The sequence below is a fragment of the Corapipo altera genome, unplaced genomic scaffold (assembly GCF_003945725.1).
Source record: "Corapipo altera isolate COAL_440 unplaced genomic scaffold, ASM394572v1 63, whole genome shotgun sequence".
Lineage (NCBI taxonomy): Eukaryota > Metazoa > Chordata > Aves > Passeriformes > Pipridae > Corapipo > Corapipo altera.
In genome coordinates, this window is record NW_020884928.1 from 1,201,879 (window position 1) to 1,229,403 (window position 27,525).

At 39.5% G+C, this 27,525-nt stretch overlaps 1 protein-coding gene and 1 long non-coding RNA gene across 19 annotated transcripts in view; both read right to left on the bottom strand.

Annotated features, from left to right (window-relative positions):
* Positions 1–27,525, bottom strand: part of KIAA1217 (KIAA1217 ortholog) — a 353,867-nt gene that overhangs the window by 127,321 nt on the left and 199,021 nt on the right. The window lies entirely within an intron of this gene.
* Positions 2,799–3,213, bottom strand: LOC113954431. The gene is made up of 2 exons (XR_003530195.1): positions 3,054–3,213; positions 2,799–2,950 (listed from the first exon to the last, which is right to left on the bottom strand). It is a non-coding gene; the product is annotated as an uncharacterized LOC113954431 (long non-coding RNA).

The window sequence follows — 27,525 nt, forward strand, 5'->3', positions numbered from 1 at the left end:
CAAAATGTTAGAAATGTCTGTGTTTCATCTTACCCATTGCTAACAAGCAAAACCAATCTATTTGAGTTTTTAAAGTGTCTAACTTGAGGAATTTCTTTTTACAGATCCCTAACAATTTTCCAGTGGCAGTACATGTGCAGCAAAATGAAGCTTCACAAGAGCTTTGGGACCCAAAGGAGTGGGGTCCATGTCTTCCCAACCCTGCAAACACAGTTGGGATACCAGAATCTTGTCCACAGAGGACTAAGTGTATTATCTGGCCATTACCACAAATACAGTGTTACAATCTTTGGATGCCCATTGGAAATTTCATTTAACAGAGCTTTGCAGATTGAGTCCTGGTGCCTGCTCCAATGCTAAAGGCTATTCCAGAAGTCAGGAAGAGGAAAGCTGGCCTCAAAAGCCACTTGCACATGAGAAGCCATGAAAGGTGAGAGAGGAGGTGTTTATGCACTCCCAGAACAAGTCCAAGATGTGAGGATGAGAGTGCAGCACACAGGATGTGTTGTTCTCTGGTAAGCTTTAGACACCGATGCACAAGGACCTTAAAAAACATACGAGTTTTAAAAAAGACCCTGGATCTGCTTATATGAGCAGCATAGACCACATACAAACTGTGCTGTTTAATCTTCTGGTGTGCCAGGCTACTGAATTTAGCAAGAAAGAACCCACAAATAACCACCACAGTTCCTCTCCACTCTATTAAAACACATTACTGGTTACAGACCCAATAATAGTATTTTCCTGATAGGGCACGTATTTTTAGATTTTTCAAAACTGAAGAGGCAAAACAATACTTGATCAGAGAGTTGCTTCAGAAACATGTAAGCTGCTTATAATCATTTCCCCAATATTTGAACACCACAAAGAAGAAAGACATGACTGATTGCCACTACAGATGATCACAAGTACTGTTTCCTTATTTAAAGCTGTGCAGTTTAACAAGTATTATTCTCTGAATGAGGAAAGAAGACTATTTTTCACGTCCTGCCTTCATTCAACAACACTTAGTCTGCCCAGTGCCAGTGGGCTCCTTCTGGAAGGGCACTACAAAAGTGATTCATTTGGAAACAAAAAAGAGCATATGTAGTTTCATAAAAACTTGTTTTATTCTGAACCTACTTGATCACTATGACATACAAGAGTATTTGGAAGGTAGCTTAGCTAGTGCACCTGGGCTGACATACATGGTCTCTTCATGGACTCCCTCTCTATCACATTATTTTGATTGTCACATCAGTATTTTTCTTATTCCGGACTCCCACATGCCAGTGTGGTATGACAGGAAAGATACTGCAATTTCTGTAACACCACTAGAACACTTTCAGCACTGCCAAAATGTTTGCTTTAAAACAAGTTTCTTTACCTTCACCTTTTCTTTGTATTCAAGATAGTTCCACTGTCATTATTAGCTCTAAAGAGTCTAACTTGAGAATGATTTCTTGTTGTTTAACCAGGATTGTAATTTATGAATTAAATAACCAAATATTCTGACAGTTTTCCTTTCCAGGCTGTCATTACTCCTGTTTCTTCCTTCAGCTATCCTAGCCAAGCATCCCACACAGTACATATTAAAACCATGTAGTTCTTTTTGAAGGAAAGAACACATAATAATTAAGAAAATGTTGTAAGTATGACTAGTAGCTATACAGATTTGGAATGAAAAAACACATTGAGTAAAAAATTACAAATGGACCATCCTGAGAAAAACTGATAGGAAAAATAACAGTCCCAGTAAACAAAGAAAGCCCAGACTGCAGCTCTGCAGCCTGTCACCACCCTCACTGGCCGGGTTATCAATAGGAGCCCAATGCCAAATGCTCCTAATGCCAGAAGCCTCCTCTCACCTCACCAGTGCACTCAACCCCTGGGAGGTTTAAGGGAGAGCATTTTAAATGGCTACAGAGTCATTAAAAGCCTGAGCCAAAAGTCATAAGCCCCATATACTCTGCTAAACAATGACCGTCATAAGAGCACAAAGAGAGAAGAGACAACTGCCATGACTAAAAGGTAAGTTAATGGCCACTGAAACCAGTGACCTGGCCAGACCACTGGGACATTTCATGGCTTAAAGGCTGACCCAGTGATTGAGCTGTCCCCTGTCTCAGCAAGGCCAGGATTTCACCCCATCATGACTTCTGCTTAACTGTAATCATCTCTCTCTTCTACTTTCGGAAATAGATGAGACGTGCTGAGAAAAGTAGCATAACGAAGTGATGACTGTATATCTTTTCCAGCATCAGCATTTTATTAGAGGGATTTGTTTGCCAGCTTATTTTTACAGGAGCTCAAGAGGCCTGACTGCATATTTGAGAGCTTGTGCTGTGCTCCAGTTTTTAATGACAAAATGCCAAAGTTGAACATGCAATGCCAAACATTCCAGAAACCTCCTGCACAATAGCCACTTTAAATGATGTCTTACTTTTCCTGTTCTGTGAGGCATACAGAGTAGCAAAAATGTTCTCGTCTCTTGTTTTTTTAAAATGCCACAGGGCACAGTAATGGCAGACAGTTACCACTTCAACATGGGAAGGCAAACAAGCAGACTAGCCCAGCTTTTCAATCCCATGTTTTTCAAAGCTAAAGATCTGCAGCAATTCACACATCTTACCTTTCAAGTACATTAGCATGTACTGTGTATAGAATAGAGAGATACCAAAAATCAACCCCCAGTCCGTATATACAGTGTTGTAAAACACTGAATCGTGTTTTTCTCCCCCAAAATTGCTTTAAATAGCCAGAAAATCACTGTAAAACTAGTATGTCAAATAGGAATTGAGAAATAGCAACCAACCCCCTTTTGAATGAGGCCAGACTAAAACAAAAAATGTTGAAATTGATTTCATTTGTCTCTTCACTGCTAGAGATGGTCCCCAGCTGGGGATTAGGTCTCATTGTGCATAGTGCTGGACACAGGCATTGCAAAGCTTGAAGCAGGCAGCAGAATTCACTCCAAAGACACAATAATCAAAATGTAAGGTCAAGGACAAAATGTTAATACACAGGAAAGGCTGCCCATTATGGTTGGTTCAGTAAGGTAGCAATTAGCATACCAGCTGCACAGTGACTCGTGAGTGTTGTACAGGCAACGTGATAGACCCGAGTTATAAAGAACAATTTGAAAGAGGGTGTGTAACCAACTTTGAGGAGATCCTAATAAAAATGGAAAGAAGCATGTGGGAGTTTGAAAATGTTGATGTAGCCTAGCGCCTTTCAGCATATCTCTCCCATAACTGTCAGTGCAAATGTCATAATGAAGCACTATGTCTCACAGCAGAACAAATAAATGCTTCTGAACCTGAAATACAGTGGACCAAAACCAACTAAATTAAGATAATTAGGGCATGACCTCACACCACTGTGCCCCACAAAACCTCCCTGCATTAAGAAGCTCATCTAAAGACAAATTCACTAGATGTCTTTCTAATGACTATTGTCAGCCACTTAAAAGAAATTTCAGCAAGCCACTTCATTCTTCCAAATCAAGGCACTAAGATTTTTTTCAAGTTATTGAAAATACTACCAAATCAGAATGCAAATTTTGTGTTTAGGTGTTTTGTGTTTTATAAAGAAATGGACGCAAGTGGAGTCGTCAGTAAGAAATTACAAGCTCCTGGAAAACTGAAGAATTTGAGTCTGTTTGGGCAGAGCGATAGATGGGCGATAAAATAAATGAAAAGGTTCTCGTTCATGTAAGGGTTCTCACTTAAATGATGTTTTTTCCTTCACAAAAAAAAAAAAAAAAAAAAAGCAAAAGAAGCAGATATAATGACTGCTAGGTCTGATATTCCATATACTGAATTTGAGAAGACATGCATCTCTTACATCCCTCTTGCTCACAAATTTGTATTTCTTTCATCCCCACATAGAAGAAATTTCCCTTCTTCTCAGTTTTTACCCAGACAAGGCAAAAGTTGTTTTCTGCAAAATCTCCATCTTATCCATTCACCTATTTGAAAGGTGCTTCACCTTTCAGATTTCTAAACTGAGAACTAACAAACACCACCTAGCATGACTGCCTCAAGTTTCAACAACGTGGTACTACTGGACACCCTCACATACACACCTTTAAAGAATACTCACAATTACAGGGCAAGATGAAGGCAAGTTCTGATATGTATTGACACACATAAAAAATAATTTATAAATCGGCATAAGCATATATGCATATAGACATAGAAGCATATATTACACTGTTACACTGTGTTACAAAGACCTATGAAGAATAATTTCTTAAGGCAAGTACACAATATGGAGAACACTTTGCAATCAATTTTACTTTACTCATTTTTGTTTTATGGCATAGTCTGACATGTTCAATTCCTTCAATTCAATATGGAACTCAAAGTAGACACAAGATACTAAGCAGTACAGTACACAGAGCTCACTACTGCAGTATGATTGAGTTAAGAACTCTTGAAGCAGACTATATGATTATGGATCACTCAACAAAAAAAATCCACATAAAAGATAAGCTATGCTAAGCAAATAAGTTATCTGTATTTTTTCATCAAATAGGTTTAAACTATTTTACAATAAGCTTTTTTTTCTTCTGTCCCACCCCAAACGGAACAGATTATGATGATTACATCCAAGATTTGTTATTCAAGTTCTAATTCATTAATGATAACATACAAAAGCCTTCCTAAATTATAGCCAAGAAAAACAGCCTTGCCCACATAACAATGCAAGGCATTACTTCACATGTCAGGAAGAATCTCAGGGCTTCTACTGCTGTAGTTTTTTCAGATCCTTTATGGTAGCATATCCAGCTATGCAGTATCTGCTCTACTTTTACAAAGCTTTTATAGCTTGATAAAGTTCTTTGCATTCCTTTTTTTGTCAGTTTTTAAGTGTCTTTGTTCTTGACACTCGTACCATTAATAAAATCATCTTTCCAATTAGTTTTAGAATCCAAATGTGTTACTTTGTTAGGCTTAAAAGTGGCACAACCTTCATATGAATTTGACTTTTTTTCTTAGAAAAAAACTTTTCAAACAATCCCTTATCAGAGATGAAGTTTGTTATTTTCAGTTAGGTTCTTCTTTCTTGTTGTAAAGGCTGCTGGGCATACTGAGATCCTTAATACAAGTCCTATACTACACAAAAGCTTTTTACATGGCATCCACAATCATTTGAGAGTTAAAAGTAGAGAGGGACAAAGACATAGATATTTAAATAGGTTTTGGCACCTTATCCATGTTGTTAACTATGCTTGAACTAAAACTCACCACATGCAATTCTGGAAAGTTCATATGTTAATTTATACACTGATTATTTCTGCAGTATGCTGACAACACAAAGTAGTAACGTAAGACTACTTCTTAGTGTAATGCTACACTTTGAAGTGTACACAACATTGCAACACTGCAAAGGTTCTTGTTGGTTTGCTTCACAGTTGCACTGGACAGAAACGTCATTTCATGCTTGAAACTCAACAAAGATGTTGCAAGAGTCTTCAAACAGACAGCTCCGTGCTTGTGCTAGCTGACTCCGGAGCACAGCATTACCACAAAGGTCCTCATGCACCTGCCTGTTTCCAGTGAAAACTCACTTACTAATGCACAAAACATGATCAAAGGGTTTTATATGAAAACAAGACCAAAGTAAGAAGTCATAGTGAATAGTGATTTACTAATTCAATCTGCAGCTGTTATCATATAAAATTTAAGTATATGGTCTATTTTCAATCAATTGTATCTATATGAGCTTCCATTTAAGGTTCATTTACTCCAAATACAGCAGGAAGGACATCAGGCCATGGACAGGGACGTTCTTTAAAACAACCTTACCTCAGGAATGTAGTGGGTGCTAAATAGTGTCTTTCGGGTTTACCAGCTTCTGCAGGAGAAGTGCTGCAGTTCACTACCAAAAGAATTCCTGTGTTACAGGTAATGTCTAATGATGGTTACAAAACACCCAAGTCCAATTTCTTTTTTACTGCAAATAGGGTAACTTTACTGGAGATAACGAATGCAGAACTGACTGCAGCACCAGCAGCTGAACCCGACAAGGGATGAAGGGGAATTTAGACAAACCTCAGACACAACAAGAGCTTCCAGGAAGACAACTGGTGGGCCAGGTTCCACTAGGTCATTTCTCCTTCCCAAACAGTAACAATGCTTTATTCTTCTCAGAAACCTGACAAGAGTAAACTTGAATGGTTTTCCTTCCAAGGCAAACAAGGAACATGCCTCTTCTTTAACACACATTAGTATAAAAAGAAAATTCTCTTGATAATAACCATGTGGTGATAACTCACCTCATTATTACCAGCATTTTGTCATTTCAGGATTTCTCATTTCCTTAAAATATCAAAGTAGATAAAATATAAAAGGCCCATTTGTGTAGCACAGCAGTGGTTAATGTTCACTACGGAAGGCAGAAGTAATCCCTCTTTTGCTGTGGTCTACAAACTGCTGTGGTAATTGGCTAAAAGGCTCCTGGTGACTCTTCCTGTGGAAAGGAAACTATTCCCCTTATATCTGTAGGGCAGAAACAGTTGATGTGAACAGTGCCCATTTCTCTTTAGGTTTTTTTTTTTGTTCCCAAAATAAAATAGGTATTAAATAACTAACAGGATGGAAGATCTTAGAGGTAGGAGGTATTCTGTAGAGGAAGCACCATGTAAGCACTAAATGACTCTCTCTTCTACAGGCATCAAACCCTTGTCTTGGGAACAACTGTACATGGGACCCTTCTCCTGACACACACAGATTGGAAGAGTGGGACAGTGTAAGCAAACTCAGCTACACGTGAATCCTACTTGCCAAACAGGAATGAAAGAAAGGCTCCCTTATAGAAAAGAAAACAAATAATAAGGGAGTAAACTTTATAACTGAATTCTTCTTTTCATCAATAACATATATAATCTATTTCCAAATACTACTAATACATTTTTTTCCTACCCTAATTTCAGACACACTAGAACTATTATCTTGGTTTACAAGAAAACAAAAGAACTATGAATTTTCTCCTCATTCCTTCAACCTACTGGTCAGCCAGGTGTCTACTTGCTACTGCATTGCCCTTGTTACTGTGATATATAACAATAAACATATTTATGCTCTGATCTAGCAGACAAAAGGTGGTCATAGATCAGTCCCCAGTGCATCTGCAGTCCATGAAACCTGTCTGCAACCTTCTAAGGAACATTTCACTTCTCACTTCTACTGAAAATGAAGGTATTTGTTATTCAGATGGCAGCTCAATGTCTCCCCGTCTCTCCTTAAACTTTGAAGAAACTCACATATGTTTAACTTCAAGAAACCTGCCTAACAGTTGTAAAACTATAATACTGGTGCCTTTAAAGATAAACTTATGTACAGGAGCCTGCAAAATGAGATCTTTAGGTAAGCCCACGAAAAAATGTAGAATTAATGAAAAATTCTCTATAAAGCAGTTCCTAAACCCTTCAAAACAATAAAAGGGAGTAGTCGGAACATTAGTAGCCACTCTTGGGCCTCTTGCACATCCACAAATACTTTTGAAGGCAATAAGAATAAGAGTACCCAGGGAATAAAAGAAGGTACAGACAGAAGAAACACCTTACCTTTTTCACAGCTTGTAAGCCCCATCTTTAAGCTGTAGCTAAACCAACACTATATATTCCACATCAATTCAATGGCAATAATTGAGCATGAAAGATGTTAAAATTATATAATTGAAGTATATATGCAGGCTTCTGTATTGTTTTATATCTCTGAGAACACCAAATGAATTGTCATTTATGTATGGTAATAAAATAAATTAATTTTCTTCAAAAATTAAGTTTTTTAAGTTTTATCACTTAAGAAATATTTCTTAACTTATGTACTATTTTCTCTTCCCTTGCTTCCAACTAGTGCCAATGAAATTCTCATGTGTTTTGCAAAGCACACTAGAAGTTGCAAATCAATTTTTGTTACTACTTTGCTATCACTAGACACCATTTAAATAAATGTAATCAGCCACTTCAGCAAAGGTCATCGTGTTTCTACCACTGAGTGGAAGAAGCTGAAGTCACGTGAAACCAAACTGTACAGGGGAAAAAAAAAAAGAGTTCTGCAAAGGACACAACTCTGAAATTTGTTTTGCCTTTCATTCTTGTTCCCTACTCCCAGACCCTCCTCACCTACCCACCGTGACAGTGCAAAACCCATGTGCGCTCCCTCCACCATTCCCATTGAGGAAGGACAGATCCCCCCTGCAGTTATTCTGGAGTAATGTATGTGTCACATGCAGTCAGCTGCTGGCACTGCTGCCTCTGCTCCCCTCCCAGAGCGGGCTTGGTGCAGCGTATGGTGCTCATTTGGGGTTGCCTTCTCTGCCCAATGACTTTTAGGATAGCTATTCTCCTTGTAGACTTTAATTGAAGAAAGTTCTACAGACAAAAAGGCACCTAATCAATCATGTAAGCTTTCTCCTCTTAGGAAACAAGTCTAAAAGCCAAATAGACCAGTGCACCTGCCCAGGCTGTGTACTGCAGGAGAGGTCAGTGAGAAACACAGAAATGGCTTTGGGAGAAGGATGAAAAAAAGGAAGGTGGCTGATGCTGACAGAGAAATCCAGATGACTACATTGTGGTATTGTCCCACTGATCACATCATCAGTGACTGGGGGGGAAACAGGAAATCCCAAACAATTTACTTTGCTAGTAAATTAAGACTCTAAGCACATTACCAAAAAAATCCTGGATCTGTTGTAGTCAAGATGCACTACGACATTAATGTCAATGCACTTAAAATTTCACCCTCGTTTGCACTGGGATACCAGCATGAGATGATTTATTACAGCCTGGATTACATGCTTTTATTGGGTGTATTGGCTTTCATTTAATGTTTAAAGTCTCATTTAAATACAGCAAATAATTTGTGACTCTGTATTAAGTTTCCACGAGTTTTAGTTCATGATGTAGCATTTTGGCACAGGACCATGGACTTTGTCTTAGGTCTTCAGCACACTCATTTACTTAAATGCGATATACTCATGTGTCTCTGGAGGGACAAGTGAAACAAATGGTTATCTTGTATCGGAATAAATATTTCTGCTATTGGTAAAAGAGCTTCAGCAGTGACTCCTTGGGAAGGGCAAAAATGAAGAATTACATCATGAACTAATCTAAGACTGAAGACACATATTTATTGCTCAGCTGATCTAACAGCTCAGCACACTGGAAGGGGGAATGACTCCTCAGTTCTCCTGCCCCGATCCCAACCACATATCCCTACCTCCCTCCCTACACATAAGGTGAAACAATTTGTCTTCTCCTCTCATTCCCCAACACCAAGGTTAATTCTCTCCTGTTTCTGTGAGTTTTTAGTGCATGGGAAAAGAGAAAAACAAGGATAGAGGGTTGTTAGATCACTTTATATGCAATTTTAAACTAAGTTAGCCTTGCTGCTGTACAAGTTAACAGGGATAGCCTATTCATATTTATTGGACAAATGGCTGGCCCAAGGTCATGAAAGAGAAATCCAGTGGCCCTGGATACCCTCATCACCCATCTGGCACTTACATGTTTCAGCGAAGCCTAGGCCTTTCTCCTTCAACAAATACATGTTCATAGCTTTTCAAAAAGCAAAATCTGGAGAGCTATCCTTTCCTATTAGATGTCATTACCACTGGCATTTGTGGTATTCCTCATATCAAGCACTTCGGCCACCAACGGCCACATCCCATCTTTTGGCACTTCCAGCTCCTGTCTCCAGCTTGACATGTTGCCCTCTGTCTGCCTCTACCCTGGCCTCACAGAGGCAAACGATAAAGGTAAAAGAAATCCAGTATCTCATGCTTCACAGCAGAAGTTAATGGCTGAGAAAAGGATACAATGATATGTTACAGGCACATAAAGCTGATGGAAAATTCACCTAAAACCACCTGTAAAACTATGTTTTGTTAGTGTTTTCCCCTATCAGCATAATCTGCACAGATTTATGAGTTGAAGCATTTCCAACAGCAAATACAAATGCTGAAGGAAAACACTGTATAAGTTTTTATGCCAAATCCAGGCCTATAACTGTTTGCATAGTTTTGACAGCTTAATTCTGTAAATTCCCCAGATCATGTTTCAGATCAGGACTGATTGAAAGAATGTGCAGTACTCCTGGAGATGTGTGAGCTCCTGCCCTGCTCAGGCAGCCAAGCCCTGTGCCAACACCAGCATTGCAGTGATGGCACCAGCCAGTAGGGCAATGTGGTCCTGTGGAATCTGCTTCACAGGAAGACTGGGTTTTGAGGCAGAAAGTTTATAAGGCAGCCTCTAGAAAACTCTGTTTTCCCATCATCCAGCCAAATCCTCTCCATAATCCAGTCACATATTTACTAAGGAGGATAGCATAGGGATGGCTTACCTGTAATGGCCATGAGAGCACAAAGGCATAATGGATTTTGCTGGATTATCACACCCATTCCTTACAGGCAATCAGGCATAAGAGTTGATTGATTTTTGGAAGCAACTTTTCTGCTCATGCTGCCCTAGAACAACATTCCAGCTATCCTGGTAGCAAGAGTTGCTCTCCCAAATTTATCCGAGCCAACATATACTGCCTGGCCTTATGCCAGCACCCTCTTTTCCTTTACTTTGTGCCCCACTTTTTCATTCATCTAATATATTTATAGAGAACAGTCAAACACATTCAACATCAAAGCTCTCTGAGAAGGGACACCACTTTTTAAGATGTGCTGCTTGTTTCCCCTCAGCATACGAGTTGCCAAGATGCTCTTTGGGGTGATTCTCTTGTTGAAGTAGACAGGTAAGTCAGGAAATGTGACCTACCATCCCTGAGGGACACCAGCCCCATGACAGAGGCAGGCAGGAGCGCAGACATCGGTGGGGACCCAGAAAGCAGCACAGCTCCTCATCCCAGCTGCTAGGCAGAAAGTATCATGTTGATGTTTTCCTGGATGTTCACTTAGTTTCTGTTCCTGACTAATAGATATTCATTACAGGCTAAGGATCTTCCTTGAACTGTCACTTTGAGCACAAGAAGACATAATACCTACCTTTCTCTTCTTCACACATCATGGGTTGCAACTACCACAGGATCACATATCCTTCAGGACACATTTCCCCTAGCCTTCAAGTCTACCACTGCCATGAAATACTCCCCTGCTTGTTTGAAGCTGTTTGTGAAAGATCTGGGCCACACCACTATTCAGTTTGAATTTGAACGTTGTTATTCTGCTTCAACAGATGGATAAAATTATGAGCATGGTCCAAATCCAGTACTGGGCTTCCCATGAAACTAACGAGCTCTGGACCAGCATTACATTAAATTTCAGTGTAAAAGGTATTTTCTGTTTCAAAATGGTTTCAGCAATTTGATTAAAGGCTGATTAGACATTAACATAAAAGATGCTGACATTTTAAAAAACACCATTGTAATTGCATCAATTTACATTCTAAATTAATATAATTATCTAAACAAGTAAACTGTAGCATAAAAATGTTAGCTGCTTCTACTAACCAGCACGTTGACCTAATAATTGGCCTACTAATCAATTACCTAGATAGAGGTAAAACAGTCTCAAATTTCAATTATACATAAAGAAAGTTTAATTAAAAAAACTCCATTTATATGCAAGACAAAGTTGCGCTGCAGGCATGAAAAAGTATAATATTTTGGGTAATTGGTTTCAGGAAAAAATACAAATTACAAAAATATCTCCAAAAGAAAGTGTCTTTAATTGCATATAAAGTAGTTTATGATTATTTCCTGTAATTAAAGTCATGATTTGCTGGGACTAAGCCTTTTTGCAGATGAGTAAGGTATTTTTGATTCACACAATCCTCACTAAACCAGAAGAGCACAGTAGTTGCTGTATTTAAATGCATGATCATAGACTTGGCTTTTCATGCATTATTTAAATCCAACCCAAATGTAATTACAAGCCTTTGTGTAAGATTTGAAAGGGCCGTTACAAGGCTGACCAGATGGCCTCTTCCTTGCCACAGCACTGGCCCTGGTCAGAAAACCCAGGTTTACTCTGGGTCTCACTCCCACACTGGTGTGGGCCCTCTAATGAGAAAGACAGTAGATGATGATGGAAAGGACTCTCCATGCCCTTGGAGGTGATGATCCCCTGGAGCCACCTCTGCCCACACTGCAGTGCTGCCCTGGGTTGTAGAGGAGACCCAGCTCCAGCCTCTGCTCCCTCAGAGTCCTTGAGATAGCCCACAGACTGCCAGGTCTTTGTCTCTGCATTTTTTAAGACGGGGTTACAGGCCACGTGGGATTCAGCTTCTTGGGAGTCAGCTTTCTATATCTGGTTAAAGAGGACACTCTGAGGAGATCTGAATGAAATAGCCCCATGGGAAAGAGGTGACATGTATTTTTACATAGTGTGGAGCAATCTAAATCACAGCATGCAAGCTTTTTGGTGGCCATGGGATGCTAATATGTTTTGTTGCCGTGGGATTTATGGTGCTGAAAAAATCTCCCAGAGCAGGTAATTAGGGGTGAGATAAGAAAGGGTTTATTTTGCCAAGGCAAAAATAAAAACCATTAGGGGCTTAAGGCATCAGTTTGAGGACATGTCTGGTTTGGAGGTAGAACTCTCTCCTTCATTCTATCTGCTTCTAAAAACATTGGTAACTGATGGCCTGTTTTTATTCACTTAATATATATTTAGTTGTTAGACTTAAGCTAAGATCTTAAAATTTATGTTGCACTTTGATTTCTGAAGAATGCCATGAAAAAGAACCTTCTACTTCTCTAAACCTAATACTGTTGGTATTCCTCTTCCTTTCCATGTGGTCTGTAGCAGGCTAAAGCACATCTGAGTCAATCTCATGATCTTTTAGTGAACAACAACTCCAAAACAGGAGGAAGCAACCTTGTTGTTTTTATTCTTCCTATCATCCTCCCAAACCTCACGTCACTATGTCAGGGACATACTGCACTCAACAGCTACACAGATCAGTTATCTCAAACAGGCTCCAGAAGAGTAGGCCTTAAAATCTAAATACCAGGAACAGAACAGCATATCTTGAACACTGTATCTCTGTGTGAGAGAGATCAATTTACTATCCTTCATTACAAGCACTCAGGAAGAGAGGAGACACCAAATTTTGTCTTTAAAGGATCAATACTAAGGAACATCCATGCCAGCTTGAGATATGCAGACAAACAGGATGACAGACCAGCAAATGCAGCAGTGTCATGTACAGGCACTTCCACCAGATTAAGTTTCTTGAAGAAAAGGAAATGCTGAGTTCCCTGTCACAGAAATGAGTGACAGAGCTTGTCTGCCCACTGTGTTAAATCATCCCATTTGTGCTTCTGCTCCATATATCGTCACTTCAATGTCTGCATCCTTCCTCAGACAAAGGCATTCTCTGGAAAGGTTCCTGGCAGCGGCTGCAGAGAAGATGGAACAGGGGTGTTCCCACCAGGGCAGGGAGGCACTGACCTGTCACTCTGGCACACAGGTTGGCAAATCAAATGTGACATGAGTAAATGCAGGGCACAGTTTCATAACCATAGCTCAGCACTGCACTAAAGGCAGCCAGCAAGACAATAGGGATGTGTAACTCAGTTTCTGGCTCAGCTTTTATTTCCACCCTGCAGTTATTGCCTTTGTGTTTCCAACACTGGCAGGTAACAGAGGTTTACTCGCTTCACCCTGGATCATAGCAATATGCAGAAGTATGTCCATGCCTTTCTTTTTTGATCAAATAATCTGACTTGTATCATCTGACTTCATATTTATTCCTTGCAAACTGCAAAGTTAGCAAAACCACAGAACATGGTACAATTTCACCTTGCAAAATGGTGAGAGGCAGAAGGACAAATACAAAATGCCTTTGGAGCCGCCTGAGGAACTAGCCAACGAACCACACAGTGCAGCCAGGAAAAGGATTAAATTTAATTTGTTTTAACCACAGATTCTACTTGAAGGCTCATGTTTTTTCCTAAAAAGTATGGGTTTGTATTTGCTGTGTACAATGGTTACACCTCAGAGAGAACGCATTTATGGTATTTCCTACTACGCAGAAGTGGAATTTCCCTTTGTGCAGTGAAGTATCCCACTCTGCATCTCTGCACCTTCCATTTCTCTATTACAAAGAATTTTCCATGAACAAGGTACATTAAAAAATAGATAGAAAAATTATATAACCCCTTCTTTATAAAATTTAACGGGTTTTTTTACTACATTTCTCTCTTGTGCTTTTTTTCCCCCAAGACTTGCTCCCCAGAGCCCTGATCTTCCAGCAACATTACGTGCCTGAGGGACTGGTTTGAGCTTTACTCTCTTATTGAGGAGCCAGGAACCAAGCAAGGCAGCCTGTTCCTATCCTCTGCTCCTCTTTTTCCCAGAGAAACTACTCAGGATGACTGAGACACAAACAGCCAAACACTTTGTTCTCAGAAAGGAGGAAGAAAGTTTTAAACCTGGGTGTCTTTCCATTCCTTCCATTTGAGCCTAACTCGCTGTCCAAAACACTCCTCACTCCATGTCACTGAATTTGTTAAACTTTATCTAGCTTAGCCCTTCCTTCTATGTTGAGCTTTATGGTTTATGTAGATGAAGAAGTGTGTTGATGTGATGGCCAGCCAGCCAGGTCACACAGCTAAAGGCTGCAGCCACTGCTGAAGGAGGAAGCTGCAGGTCCACAAGGCCCCAAAAGATCCTGCAAGACGACAGATAGAGGAATGTGCTTCCTTCACTTCTAGAAACTGGAAATACTTCTGCCTCACCAAGGACTAAGTCTTCCTTCTGTTAAACTAACAAAAGTTAGCCAGAAGGATGCTGCTTGTCCCAGGGGTGAGATTGGTGTTTTAGCATTGGGGATTAAACAGTGCTGGAATTAAGATGATGGATGTATGCATGCATGAACAGTGCACTTAAATAGTGACATCCACAAGAGCTTCAACAAGATTTCCAAGACCTGGAATTGGAATGGATTGTTTTTATTTTTGTAAACGACTTCTTTTATTTCTCCCTCACATCTTACTGCACCTCATCTATAAATCTCTCCAAAGCCGTCTTTCATTGACATTTCTTCTGAGGCAATCTCTGGAAAAAAGAACTTCTGGAGTTAGGAAGCATCAGTTCAAGAACCTCATGGACACAAGAAAGATACAGTAAGTCTGTTTTCAAGTTGGAATTAGAAGAAACCACCATGTGAGGCTCACATCAAGAATCAACTTTGCATGTATCTTACTGTGTTCAAGTAGCAGGCTAAAATTTAAATGCAGCTGAAAACTGTCCACTTTTGGATGTAACTACATAACAACAAAAGCAAAAAAAGGGCCAGAATTATGATCTAACTAAATTAAGCCACCAAGCTATATACCAGACTATTGTCAATTTTACATATTTTCATTTTTTAAGTTTGACACAATGTTCTTGATCATTATAAGCTGAAACACAATGGCCACAATACCTCCAGGAAAGGGAACCAGAAAGGTGCTTGGTCACAAAATCTCAAAAACAGCTCAGACACACTCCTCTGCCTTGTTCTCCAAGTTTCCAAATAAGATATCTCAGGCAATGTTATTCATGAGTAAGCAGGTCACGAAAAATAAATTTATTATTTCTGTTCTTTAGCTAGAATAAATTCCAAGGATTTAAAGCCCGCATGCTACTCTTGTCAACCACTGTCAAAGGAAAATTTAGTTCTTGAGTAAGTCTATAGAAAGAAAGAGGTCATAGGTCACAACCAAATTCTTTGCCCAGTTCATCTGGGTTTTGATGATGTTCTGTGACTAAGACAACATACCATGACAAAGTGCTGAAAATCACTAGAGAAACAGTAATAATGTATCCTGAATATAGATGTTTACTCCCATAAATAAGTATCCAAATGAACACATACTTTGGATAACAATTTTACCAAATAATCAGAGTATTTAGAAAAATATATTACAAAATAAGTTTTCTATTGCACATGTATGCATTCTTTTAGGGGATAAACAGAAGTCAGACCATCAAATCTCAAACCACGACAAAATCCTATTAGCATTAAAAATATTAATTATGTTAACTTATTCTAAATTGAAATTATAACAAATACAGTCCTCTTTTGTAAATCAGTACCAAGACACCTTCTCTTCCAAAAGATGTCAACAAAGGAAAAGTGGATTATGACTACTGGGTTACCTATTACTGCTGTGGATTTACAGTTATGTTTTATTCTGAAAAAATACCCCAAGTCACACCAACCAAATGAACGAAGGACAAAGTATGGACCAAATGTACAACACATGTCAGGAAGGGGATAAATAAGCTGAAATACAAAGGAAATTTTTCTCTAAGCCTTCTGTCTAATAACTTCATTTATCACTTTCACAATTTTTTCAAGACAAAGTGAAAATTCTAAGTCAATGGTCTTTCTTTAAAAGCAATTTGTGCTATGTATAGTAAAGCACAAATTTAATAGTATGGCCAACTGTAACTTATGCTCTTGTGCTGTTCTGACCTGCTCTAGCCTTCTGACATTTAAGTTTCACAAGTTCAAGCTCAATTTAGCAGGACAAAGTCAAAGGTCATATGTAAGATGATATAAGCTGCATGTCACTAAGTAGGTGACAGTTTAACTTAGTATGACACAAGGTGGAAGGGTATGGGAAATTTTCGACAATACACTCCTGCCTCCAACTCCTCTGACTTCCATACCTGCAAAAAAGCAAGCTGGCTGCATATGAAGAGGCTTTTATTTGTACTACAGACCAGCTACCAAAACCCCCTGAAAAACTACATATCGAAGTCAGGGAAGGAGATGGTCAAAGCATCCTCAAGAAACCAGCATGCTAAAGGAGAAATTACTGGCAAGAGAACAATTTTCTAGGAAGAAGCAAAACTATTTGAAGCAGGATATTGGGGAGCAGTTGGAGAAAGGCAGCCTGGTGAGACTGGGAGAGCTAGAGACGTTCTGTGCTCAGTGCTTATGGCAGGGGACTCAAATGGCAAAGTCATCACTTTTCTCCCCAAACCTGGTGCTTCTGCTGGTCTTATGCTGTACTTCATCCTTACCACTCAGGGGTTACTGTGGCCTAGAGATTATTTCAGTAATAAGAAGGACTATATCAAAGGTTCAGCTACTCCAGTGGCCTGTTTACAACACCAGCTTGAAGTAGGTACCCAGGAAATTGTTAAGAACAGCGGTGCGAACAGCTATGCTACTCTAAAACTCTTTCCCAGTCTCCAGAAATTTGCAGCTTTGTAACTTCCTGCCCTACAAACCTTGTCCCCAGTATTATTACACCATTTTTGTGTTGGAGACACCTGGATTACACACCCCCATGAATTTATAGCAGCAGGTGATACTCTCTGTCTTGTTCTCTGTTCTCTTTTTCTAATAATTACAAACATTGTTATTGAACACTGCATTGACATTTCCATGGATCCTGATTATTCATCATGGCCAGGCTTCGCGAATGAAGATTTGGGAAGGGCTCTACCCATGTTTCTCACAAGCGTGCTGGTGGCTAAAAAGGCCCATACAAGACAGGCACATCCAATTGCAAAAGGCACAGCAGAAAGACTCCTTAGGTGGTAAATTCTGCAAGGCACGATTCTTTCTGCATTGTCTTTTCTCCTCAAGAGTGATCCTGCGTGCGTTCTCAAAGGCATCAGCAGCATTGTAGATGGTGTGTCTCCAGACCTCCTGGTTGCAGGCCAGAGTAGACCAGTTATGATGATCAATATGGCCAAGGCTGAAATGTTGTTTCAGGGAGTCCTTGCATCTTCTCTTCGGGGCTCCTCTCATGCGGCAGCCGGTGGCAAGTTCACCATAAAGCAGGATCTTAGGGAGGCGGTGGTCCTTCATCCTTGAGAAGTGTCCTGCCCAACGCAGCTGTGTTCTCAGTAACATGGCCTCAATACTTGTGACTGCTGCTTGTTCTAGAACAGATGTACTGGTCACATAATCTGACCAGTGGATGTTTAGGATTGTACAGAGGCAGCGTTGATGGAAGCATTCTAGGAGTCACAGGTGGTGGCTGTAGATGACCCACGATTTGGATCCATATAAGAGTAGACAGCACTATGGCTCTGTAAGCACTGATCTTGGTACTTTTCTTCAAGTGTTTATTTCACCAAACTCTTTTATGAAGCTTTCCGAAGGCACTGTATGCCTTTTCTAACCTGTTGTCTATCTCCCCGTCAATCTTACCCATCCGAGGAGATGAGGTTACCAAGGTAATTAAACTGCTGGACCGATTTGAGCTCTGATTGGCCAATGGTGATATGGGGATGATGAAAGACTTCCTGAGGTGCAGGTTGATAGAGAACCTCTGTCTTCTTTAAGCTGACTTCCAGCCCAAAAAGCTCAGCAGCATCTGCAAAGCAGGATGTTAAACGCTACAGGGCTGCTTCTGTGTGTGCAACAAGGGCGGTGTCATCAGCATAAAGTAGCTCCCAGACAAGATGGTTTGAGATCTTGGTGTGGGCCTTCAGTCGCCTTAGGTTGAAAAGGCTTCCACCAGTACAGTATCGAATGTAGATACCATCCTGATCATCAAGGTCTGCCGTGGCCCTTTGGAGCATCATGCTGAAAAAGACTGTGAATAGGGTTGGTGCGAGAACACAGCCTTGTTTCACACCATTAGTTATTAGAAAGGGCTCAGAAAGTGCATTGCCATATCTGACTTGGCTGTGCTGATCCTCATGGAGTGAGATGATCACTTTAAGGAATATGGGGGGACAACCTAAACGTTCCAAAATCTGCCACAGACCTTTTCTGCTCACAGTATCGAAAGCCTTGGTGAGGTCAACAAAGGTTACATTCTGATTAGTCAAAGCTGTGGGAATACACTCAGACAACCAAAATAAGTACTGTTGTAGCTTAGCATCTTTCAACTGTTTAGCAATGTTCAAGATTATAGAAAATATTAAGCTCAAAGATTTCAAGATTCTTTCAACTCTACACTGCACAAAATCATCTCAACTTAAAGACCAACTTACATCAGGTACTCAACTACAATTACCAGGCCTGGAATTTTTGACAAGAGAGGGGTTACTATGTAACTGCAACTTAATGAATTTGTATTTTACAGATTTGAACTGTATTTTTTTTATATAGATCTTTTAAGAAATTGAATGTTATAAATTCCAGTGTCCAGTAAATCCCATCTTTTAAACAGTTTGAACAAACAAGACACCAACTGACAAAACCAGCAATTCCACATCTAAGTATCAAGCAAGTATCTTACTTCACAATTTCTCAAGCATCTACCTCAAGGAGAGCTCAATAAACATGTCTGTAATAATCATTATTTTTACACACATATAATATATACACATACACATAATATATAGGCAGACAATGTATAGGCAGTAATTATATATTATATATAAAAGCTTTCATATGAGTATGTACTTTTAGTACACTCTGAGATTTATTTGACTTCAAGGATTTCTAAAGGTCAAAAGTTCTATGAATAACCATGGTTGTTGTCTGGTCTTTATGTAGCTTTTCTGTGAGTTATCTGCTCAGTTTAAGAATACTTACATATTCTTATCTGGATTATATTAAGACAAACAGAAGCACAACCAGCCCCCAATGAACAAACATATCTATCAGAAACCACAATGCCTATAAAGTAATTGTCTTTTATTGCAAGCAGCTGTTTACTAATAGGCATCTACACGAGAAGCTCTTGAAGGAAAGGCCATAGAAGAAAAAAACAGTACTTTAAATCAAAAAAAAAAAAAAAAAGGACATGTAACTAAAAGCACTTCTGAACTGAAAACATAAGTCTTTCTGGCATCCTTCCCAGCTACTATTTGATTCTATGCCCTGTGTGACATTTTATATATCCTCGTATTTGAACTACCCAGCCATATTTTGTTTCTTCCTTCTACTGGTTTTTGAACTACTGCCACAGTGGTGTCACTGTGTAAAGGAAATGTACCAGTCCACAGTGCTTCATGCTTTCTTTTTGTAACCTGATGGAGGAAGCTATTTTAAAACTATAATTCATCTAAAAGTTCCTCAGGTATCTCAACATTTTTCACAAAACAAGGCAGGATCTGCAGGTAGATTTCTGAATTTTGAACTGGGTTTTGCATCCTCTGTGTTGCCCACTAACATGGTTTTGGCAGCCTTGACCCTAAGCTCTAAAAATTGTAATTCCTCTAATTAACTAACATCATTACAAGAAGTTAGATGGCCCCTTCCTCAAAGAGCTTAAACTTTAAGAAAAAAAAAAAGTAAAATATGGCAGTGCATTAATTTTAATTTTTTAGAAGACAAAACTATTCAAACACTGATCCTCCATAACACTAACCCAGGACACCTACACTGTAGATTCCCACAGGGTGTGTTTAAGGGTAAGCTCACCACCCTTAAAAATCAGTGGGCATTTTTAAGACACATGTCATCTGATCCATTTTAGATAACTCCTTCAGGGCAAGTGCTGAATTGAGATTCCACTCCCTAAGGGGAGCCTCTATTAATTAGTGAGATTCCTAGTGCTAACTAGCCATGCAGCTGCACCGTGTTAGTCTACTAGGATGCCATGGTACACACAGATCTCACAGAGGAATGTGCCAGTCAGAAAGAGGGATTTAAAGGCAGAAAATCTTAAGGGACAAACTTATTCAGGCAACTTATTCAGGGCTTAATGAGTGCATAAAATAAAGTGAAAGAAGCAAGCACAGAAACATGCTGCAAAACAAAGAAGAAAGTATAGTGGAGTGAGTAATTGTAAATGAACTCTCTCAATTAGTTTGCTGGAAATAATATTTGACGATGGAACTGAAAATTTCAGAGAAATGCCTAGTGCTACACCCTGTCCACAAAGAGAAAAGAAATCCACCAGGAAATTGTTCATATTTCACTTAAAAGCAAAAAAAGAAAAAAAAAAAAGCTCGTACATATTATCTAAATTACCTTAACATACTCAGCTTAAGCAAGTCATCAATGATCTGAATTTACTGTGTGCTGCTTTGCTATCTGTGGGGAACATTCTGATCCTGTAAATCCTGAAGAATTGTTTAAATAACTGCAAACTCCCAAACATCTCATCATGTAAAAAAATCAGTGTCATCCTTCGTCTTTCAATTGTCCCTCCTCAGTGCAAGCACACAGCTGCCCAAAAGGATCGAATTTCAGTTGTGATGGATCCCATACTGCAGTCTATAAACAGCCTTAGGTACATCATTGGTTATGAACTAGGACATTTCCTAATGATCATTAAAATACAAGGCAGTTCACTGAACTTGGAAAACACTAAGAAATTATTCTCCAGAGTGTAACATCTGGTATAAAGGAGGAGAAAAACATTGTTTTCAAGTGCAAGACATTTAAGAACTGGAGGCTAAAACAAAACCCATTAATCTATCTCCACTCCCATGTTCAAAATGAAAAACAGAAAAAATATCCTTTGGTGCTTCACATTAGGAAGACAAATCTGAGATGTCTACCATCTGTTTTGTTTGCTGTTTTTTAATAAAAAGGTGAAATTACTCTAGTTGGTTTTTTTCCTGCTTTCAATAGAAAGGATATTTTCAGACCTGTAGTTCCAAGGTTTTTATACTGTTCTCATCCTATGTTATCTGGGTGCCTGTCAAATTTAACTACCCTGCCTCAGTGAACCAGTGTCTGAGCTTTTCAGATATTAATAAAATTATCCTGACCAATGAATCACAGATCTGGTTGAATTCAGGGAGCCAGGGGGGAGAAGGTAACAACTCCCTCCGTGCTCCTCTGTTGACCTCTCTGGTACAATTGTGAATAGCCCATGGGCTTTTTAAGGCCCTGCTGTCCCCAGGAAGCTGCCAGCAGCCACAGACCACTCGATGGTGACAGCACTGGCCATGACCCCTCCACCTCATCCTATGGTACCACCATAGGGAAACTGGGTAGAGTTGGACACACTGGCTTTAAACCACCATGCAATTTCCTTTCACTGGAGAAATTCCTGCTGCCTAGTCAGAGCTTATGGCTTATCTGCATGGTCAGAGGAATGAGTCAAAGTCCCACCTGCAATGCTTTGGTATTGCTGGAAAGGCTCCTTGCCCAGTGCCCTTAATCCTCACTGCACAAACACTACTGTACACACTTTCAAGAGTTACCTACTGATCTTGGATGAAGAGCTATGACAAAAATTGTCTTTCTGGGGGCCAAGAAGTATTTAAAGCTGGCAGATGGACACCCTTCTTCCTATCTAAATGCATCCCTGTTGTGCTCACAGCCCTGAATAGCCACCTTTGGCTCACTCCTATCTGGATGTGATTTTGTTCTATTTTTTCCTTTTATTTTTCAGGGAAAGCCTCGATGCCCTGGCCCATCAGCTGAACAAGTACTAGCTCACTTCACAAATCTTAAAACGGTATCTGTAATAGATGCTCTCTTCCTACATATTTAAAACTGAATATAAAACCTGATCACCACTTTTAAGGGATATTAAAATGCTTTTAAAATCCTTGTGCCAATGTCAAATTCTCTGTGATTCATACAAATTAAAGCCTTAAATTTTGGATATGCATGGACTGCAAAGCAAGGCTAAAAATGGATTTTAACACTTGGATTGTTTTTCTAAAACAATGGCTGCCTTCATTATAAACCAGTATCACATATTATAATACAGATCTCTCTTCTTCACCAGTTGTAGGTGTTGTGGAATACATCTTGGCTCTTTTTTTTTAAAGTGAAATTTTGATGTTCATTTAAATTAGGAGTATGAGTTTCTTCAACTTTCAGCAAAGAAAACAATTAAAAGTAAACACATTCTAAGATTTGTTTCTCACAGTTGAAATTTTCTTACGCACAGTTCAGTAAATCATGTCTCTCCATCCAGGTTCAAACATTGCACGAGTTAACTTAAATCATAATTCTCTCTTAACTGCTCCTCAGCCTCTTGGCAACTTTCAATGCAAGTGGCTGGAAAGTTATTGTTTCAGTCTTATTAGAAAGAGGAAAATATTTTCAAGGTCTCAAGTAAAATGTGCTATTGTTTCACTCTTGCAACACAACAGCACACAGACATTCTTTCAAGTAACATTTTCAGTATTTAAAATAATTACATGAACTTTTTAAAGTGGTATGAACTCTGATGTCCTCATCTCAGCATCTATTATCCAAATAGCATTATGCTGTGTGAAATGCTTCACTGGCAGCAACCAATATGCCACTTCGTGTAAACAGAGAGCCAAACTCTCCTGCTCTCCAACCCTCAATACAAGAGACTTCCACAAATATGCTGTGGGAGTATGCTTTCCCCTGGGAAAGGTCACAGGGTGATACTACTGACCCTGAGCGCTGGCATGGGATGGCTGAGGGACACTGAAGGTCACTGGTGCCTGGACACACTTGGCTGATGGCACAGGCTCACAGGCTGTCCCAGACTCATTTGTACTCTCACAGCCATCCATCCCCTCCCCTCCACGGACTCTCCAGCCTCGCCACAGTGAGGGGTGGCAGGAATCTTCTGATATTTTATGAAGGAAATAGCTTGGAAGTACCATTTCCATGCAAAAAATGAGATTGTGTTAACCCAAATATACAATGTGGTCACATTTCAGAGAACTATCTGATAGCATGTATTCAAATGCAGCCTTCACTTCAGTGCTCTGTGGCAGGAGAGAGCCATGCAAGCCAAGAACAGGTCCTAGAAAGAAAGAGTGCACCACAAACAATGTTGATCCCTTCAGACCATGGAGAAATGGTCAGAAGCCTCCAGAGATGACAAAACTGAGGCTTCACCAAGTGGTGGAACAAAGCGGAGGGTGGGTATTTGCAGAGGGGGGTTTAGTGAAATTGTGCTGGGTCTGTAACAGCAACAGAGCCAAGGAGATGGAGGAAAAAACGCTTTCACAGTCCAGTGTGCTTTTCAAGGAGCTTTACGAACTGAGTTCCTTGGTCTCATGATGGTTAACATGTAATTTTAAAGGTCTTCCGTAAGGTTAGTGTTTTTCCCACTGCTTATATGGCACTAGCAATCCACAGCCTGAGAACTACAAGCAGAAATGATGACCCAGGTCAAGCAGAAAGAAACATTGGAACTGCATGTCTCATCAGTCACAAAGCTCTGCACACAGCCTGGAGACTGTAGAGAACATGGCCCGAATTCAGGAAAGTACAGAGAAACCTAGGACTGCATAACATAGGTCAGGGTGCGTTTTGGTGTTGGGATTGGTTTTTTGAATAATTAACTGGTTGACTCCACCACCCACACCCAACAGGTGTGTTGTAGTTGTCAGCTCAAAAAGCCTGTGCCAAATAATACTCGGCCTCACCAAGGACTCTAATAAAAGCAACTGTACACTCGACTCACTAGCACATACTCTAGATGCTTTGTTTTCCTTCAAATTATTTATTTAATGACAGATGGAGAACTGAAACTCTTTTCATAAAAACTGACATGTACACTAGACTTCTATTTTATATAATGAAACATTCCTTTTAAAAGGGAGGAACTACTGGTTGAAATGAATGTTACAGGGAATTTAACATACTCTTGGTGTGAAGAAATGCTTTCGATCACAATTATCTGGAAAACAAAAAATAGCTTTTATCCTTTTGAAAATTTCCAGTCAAAGGTGCTTTTGTTTATGGGGACCTGAGGAATGACAATTTAGGAGCAGAGTTTAAGAAACTCAGTTTAACAAAGGACTTACCATGTTAATGCATGAACTCCCATGTTCGCAGACTTAGTTCTTGATTTATCTGTTTAAATGTGGCATATTTTTCATCTGAAACTGATCCAAATTTTCACAGTCCTTATATTAAAGTAGGTACTACTCATGAAAAGATGCACTTTCAAAGCATTCCATTATTCCTCCTTTTGGCTGAGACAAAAATTTCTTTACAGCATTTCAGAAATTCTGCTTCCAAAACTAGGAAGTACCATTAAAACCAAGACTTAGGGGTTTTTTACATTAAAAATAAAAAAAAGAAAGAAAGTGAATTAAAGTTAAAAAAGGTACACTCTGAGACAGGGACAAAATTGAGATTGATTTGCTTCATTCAGACTGAAATTTCAGGAAAACATCACGAAAATGTTGTTCTAAATTCTTGGCCACTGCATTTTTTTTTTACAAATTCCTCTCCTCTGCATTTAAACACCAGTAAAAGACTCTGTAGATGAACTTCTCTGCTTATTTTTCCGAGCCAGTGCAGCTGACAGTGAGGTTGCAAACCTCAGGGGGTCACCCATACAAGCCTGGAAGGCCCCAACACTGAGGCATGGGGCAAATTTAGTTATTCTGTTTATTACAGTCAAGCTTGCTACAGTTTAATGCAACAGCAGAATACTTATGGATGCAAACTGTCTAGACTATACAAAGTATAAACTGGACAGAAACAGCTTTTTTTCCTAGCTTGGGCTATTACCAACATTTATTATAAATTTGGTTTTCTCAAAACAGAAGATCTAAGAAGAAAGAAGGAAAGACAGGCATTAAAGAAAAAAAGCAGAGCTTGATAGCTATTTTACAACTGACAATACTACCAATTTATTCCTCACTTGATTACAAATTACAAATAAAGAAATTTTTACAAGAAAATTATATATTCATGTGTACATGTATTTTAAACTAGAAATGGTTCATACGGTCTCTGGAACCATTAGGCCAAACCCCAAAATATCTGTACAGTGAAGATCACAGAATCATAGACTGGGTAAGGTTGGAAAGGACCACAGTGGGTCACCTGGTTCAATGTGCCTCCTCAAGCAGGGTCATCCTAGAGCATGTTGCACAGAATTGTGTCCAGACAGGTCTTGAATCTCTCCAATGAGGAAGACTCCACAACCTCTCTGGGCAGTCTGCTCCAGACCACGAGGGTGGTCACTTGTGCAATAAAGAAGTTCTTCCTCATGTTCAGGTGGAACTTCCTGTACATTGGTTTCTGCCCATTGCCTCTTGTCCTATTCCTTGGCACCAGGGAGAAGAGCCTGGCTCCATCCCCTTGGCAGCCCATCTTCTGATACTTATAGACACTGATGAGGTCCTCTCTCAGAACCCCGCACCGACCTTCCACTGTGCTACACACAACTAAATCAAAGCCCGATTTTCCCAGGCACAGACATACAGACCTCCTGTACATCATTTAGGACATCCTCCCCAGATACTAAAATTAAGCTTCTCAGCACCAGCAGCTTTATGCAGCACTCACTCACCTCAGTAACTGGGTTCAAAATGCTCCTCTCCTGCTACAATTAACTCTGCTGCACAGCCACGCACTTAACCCCCTCTAAAATTGTGTATGCCTTTCTGCCAGACACGTTATGCCTCCAGCCTGTTACACTACATGTGCAATACATTTCTTCCCTTCATTTTTTTTACATACTGCTATGATTATAAGAGCCTATCAAGAATTATTTTCTGCTTATAGATTTCCCATATTACTTTAACAAACATAGCACTTACCCTTTTCTTGTTTCTGACCCAAGTCCTAAGAGAAGTTCTTTGTTCTCAGACTACATCACTTAGTTCTCGTCCTCCCCCAGAAACCTCACTCTGATTTCTGTCACCATCTTTCTCCAGACAGACTCCCATTCCTCACTCTGCTGTGCCAGCAAATAACTTAAACAGTGCAAAGTCTCATCTTCAGGTACATGTCTCTGCATTGTGAAACATTGCTCTAGTGAAGGCATTTTTTTTGTCTCTTCCTTATCCCACCACACCTCAAAATAATTTGGCTGTGGGTTATTTCTTGATTGCTTCAAGGAGTATTGTAGTTTTGTCCATGTTCAGAAAAATTCACTGCAACCAAATCCACTACTTGCAAGTGACAATATATGAAGCAAAGGGGGACTTTGGTGGTACCTTACAAAGTATCGATTTCAGGACGGACCGATACTGAGATCTCTAACATTGCCAAAACTTTTATTGATGGAAGCAAAAATTTTCCCAAGGAATAGCTGAGGAGAAATTCAAACTTTTGGTGGTCAAAGTAGAAAATTCCTCTCAATTAAGGGCATCTAAGGCTGGGAATTTTACCAACTATTTAACATAACTCTACCTTAGTTGTATTCACTCTGATTCTTTTTCTTGTAATGTTTTGCTTACAACCCTTATTTTTATCTTAAATTTTCAAGTAACCTAAATTTTTAAATACTAAACCATTTTTTTTCTAGAATAGCTATATATTCAAAAGCAGCTGGGTCAAACTTAGCTCCTTATGAACAGCACTTGAAACATTAAAATTGCATGAATAGCCAAGAGCCACAGTTGCATAACCAAGGCCAACGAGCAGCCAATAAATCTCTGCCAGTCACCCCTATTCATCAGTAACTTTTGTTTGACTAAAGCATATCAGCTAGAAAAGCAACCTGTCATAGTTCGAAGATTTATAGAGATGAAGAACCTCTTGCTTCCTTTGATAATTTGTCAGAATAATGAATTGTTTCTACTGTGAAAAATGTTGTGCATTACTCCTGATTTGAATCTCCCAGGTCTCCAGCCATAACCTTTGTGTTATGATTTTTATTGCTGTTCTAAAAAGCCAATATAAACTCAGTATATTTTCTCCTGCTTCAAGAGAATTGCATTTCTTAATCAAGGAAGATCTCTATTTTGATTGGGTCAGTGGACAACAAAATCGTGGTTCTCAGAGGGAAGTAATTTCATCAGATCTCAAACCATTTTGGG